Source organism: Zea mays, chromosome 8, assembly GCF_902167145.1.
Source record: "Zea mays cultivar B73 chromosome 8, Zm-B73-REFERENCE-NAM-5.0, whole genome shotgun sequence".
Classification (NCBI taxonomy): Eukaryota; Viridiplantae; Streptophyta; class Magnoliopsida; order Poales; family Poaceae; genus Zea; species Zea mays.
In genome coordinates, this window is record NC_050103.1 from 7386334 (window position 1) to 7389684 (window position 3351).

Genomic DNA, 3351 nt, shown 5'->3' on the forward strand with positions numbered 1-3351 from the left:
TGCATTGGTTAATCCAAACGACATCACAGTGAACTCATATAATCCATATCGAGTCGAGAAAGCCGTCTTGGGAATATCCGATGGTCTAATCCTCATCTGATGGTAACCGAATCGGAGATCAATCTTCGAAAATACTCTTGCACCTCTCATCTGACCAAATAAATCCTCAATACGGAGCAACGGATACTTGTTCTTCACTGTAACATCATTAAGAGATCTATAATCCACACACATCCGCTGCGATCCATCCTTCTTCTGTACAAACAAAACCGGTGCTCCCCAAGGTGAGGAACTCGGACGAATGTACCCGGCCTCTTGTAACTCAGTTAACTGCTTCTTAAGTTCCTTCAACTCCTCTACGGACATCCTATATGGCCGTTTAGAAATAGGGGCGGTCCCAGGTAAGAGATCAATAACAAACTCAACTTCTCTATCAGGTGGCATCCCTGGTAACTCCTCTGGAAAGACATCCGGAAAATCTCTAACCACCCGGATGTTGTCACCAACAAACTCCTCAGGCATAAAGAACATTGCACACATGGATGAGGAGGTTACTGCAATATTAACTTGAAATCTTTCTCCTTTAGTGGTAGTGAGTTCTACGGTACCTCTACCACATGCTATAACGGCCTTTGCCTTTCTTAGCCATGACATACCAAGGATCAAATCTATACTACTTGACTCTAATATTATAGCAGTAGCTCCAAATTCTCTACCCATAATGGTCAATGTCAATCTACGTGTCATTTGATTCGCCTCAACAGGCCCTTTAGGTGTAATTACTATCATGGGTTTTCTCATATTTAGCAGTGGTATTTCATTTGTGTTGGCATAACGAGCAGACATGAATGAATGTGTAGCACCAGAAACAAATAATATGGTTGCAGGAATTGCATTAACATAAAACATACCAATTACGAGGTCCCCTCCATCCGGAGTAGCATCAACGCTGACTTGATTAACCCTGGCAATAGAATATCCCTTGCCAGATCCTGGAGTTTGCTGCCTGTTCTGAACTGGAGTAGTAGCAATCCTCTGTGGGCAGACATTTGCATAGTGACCAGTCTTCCCACACTTGAAACAAGTAGTGTCGGGACTTTGTCCTGAAAACTTTGTCGGGGTGCCAGTAGGGGTAGCCTGTCGAGGAGGTGGAGTCCTCAGTGGTGATTGCTGAACTGGGCACGGTCCTCCTGGTCGGGTCGGTGTACCCTGTGGTGAACTATAGCGAGGACGAACACTGCTGCTTCCTTGTCCTTGAGATATTGCCTTTCTCTTCAAATCTCCCAGCTGAACCCGCTTGTGTTCAATAGCCAGGGCCTTATCAAGCAGCCTCTGAAATGATGGAAATGTGTGTGCCACTAGAGCATACTGCAGTGGTCCATTAAGTCCTTCAATGAAATGCTCCTGCTTCCTCTCGTCTTCAGCAACTTCTTCAGGGGCATATCTGGACAACTGAATAAACTTGTCGCGGTACTCGCTGACTGACATACTTCCTTGCTTCAACGACAGAAACTCCTTCTTCTTGATCTTTATCATACCAGCTGGAATATGATAGTTCCTGAATTGTGTACTGAACTCTGCCCAAGTAATAGTATCAGCAGCATCGTGGGCAGCAGTATATGAATCCCACCAGTCAGCAGCAGGACCTGTCAGACGTCCAGAAGCATATAAAACCTTCTCCCGGTCAGTACATTGTGCAATATTCAGCATCTTCTCAACGGACTTCAGCCAATCATCCGCGTCCAGTGGATCCGGTGAGTTAGCGAATGTAGGTGGCTTATGACTCATGAACTCTCTGTTGGGGCGAAGGCAAAGACGCCACCCTTCGCTCGTCGCCTTTCGCTGCAGTCGCTGGTCTGACAAAGACAAAACGGGCAGGGACACCCTTCGCTTCATTCAGCACCAGACGAAGGCCTGCGGTCACGTCTCCCCGCAGCACGGCCTCGTCCTGCTCTGAGGCCCACGTGTGATCTGGCCCATTGTAACGGGCCCCGCGTGGCCGCCTTTGTGTTACGGGCCTAGTTTGTAAAGGCATTCTTGTAATTACAGCTTGTAACCCTGCTTTGTGGGAATATTCTGGGGATAAACTAGGTGTCTGAGGGCACATGCGTCCTTAACACAAGGCGCTGGGCACTCAGATACCTATAAATACCCCCGCACAGTGCCCGTGAGAGGCTAGAGAAACAGAGCTATTGCCCCCGAGCACGTAACCCTGTTGTCACCACTGTTCACCCTTGTTGGCCTCTTTGCTGCTGAGAGCAAGTTCCAACATTTGGCGCCCACCGTTCGTGCTACGACCAAACCACCCGCGATGGCACCCAAGAGAGCTAACCCGAAGGCTGACGAGGCTGCGAAGGCAGCACTGCTTGCCGCAAGGAAGGGCAAGGCCCTCGCCCTCACCCAATCCACCCACCAAGAGCCCACCGAAGACAATATTCCCCGCACCTGCGAGGACGACACCTTCCGCACCCGCGGGCCTGAAGGACAATCGCAGCCGCCCCCAGGCTTCGCCCCACTGGAGGGCGCGGATCTCACCGAGGACGGCGAGGTCCTCGGCGTCTCAACAGAAGAACAGTTACAGCTGCGCGCCCTGCGCCTCAAGAACCGCAATCTCCAGAGGCAGAAAGAGATACTGGAGGCCAAGCGCCAGCGTGTGTCCGCACTAGCCAAGGTGCGGCAAATGATACGCGACGAGGAGCAGAAGGCCCAAGACCTCGAGCGCGAGATCGCGCTGATGCAGCGCGAAGGCCACCTCGGTCTACAGCAAGAGCCACCCCTCCAGCAGCGCGTGCAACCGGAAGACACGCGCGAAGGCCACCTCGGCCTGCAGCATGGCCCACCCCTGCAACACCGGGCGCAGCCGGAGAACCCGCGTTTCCCCCAGCATGACTACGCTTTCCAGCACGGCGCGCCATTCCAAGGGGTCAACTACCTCGACGAGCGAAGTCCCCTGGCGCCACACCTGCAAGTGACGCCTTGGCCAGCTAACTTCCGAGCAGGGGCATATCCCAAGTACAACAGCAGCACCGACCCAGCGCAATACATAATGAGTTACCAAGTCACCGTTGCATCCGCCGGAGGGGACGACGCCACAATGGCGAAGTCTTTCATCATCGCCCTAGAGGGCCCAGCACTCACCTGGTTCACCAGATTGCCTCTGCTGTCCATTGATTCGTGGAGAAGTCTTAGGGACAAGTTCCTTCTCAACTTCCAAGGGTACCGTCCAGACACCGACGCTTTGGCCGAGCTCTCGCTTTGCAAACAGCTGGAAAAGGAGACTCTGCGGGAGTATTACCGTAAATTCTTAACACCGCAGTTAGTAGCAAGTGCACAACATCACCAACCAGCAGC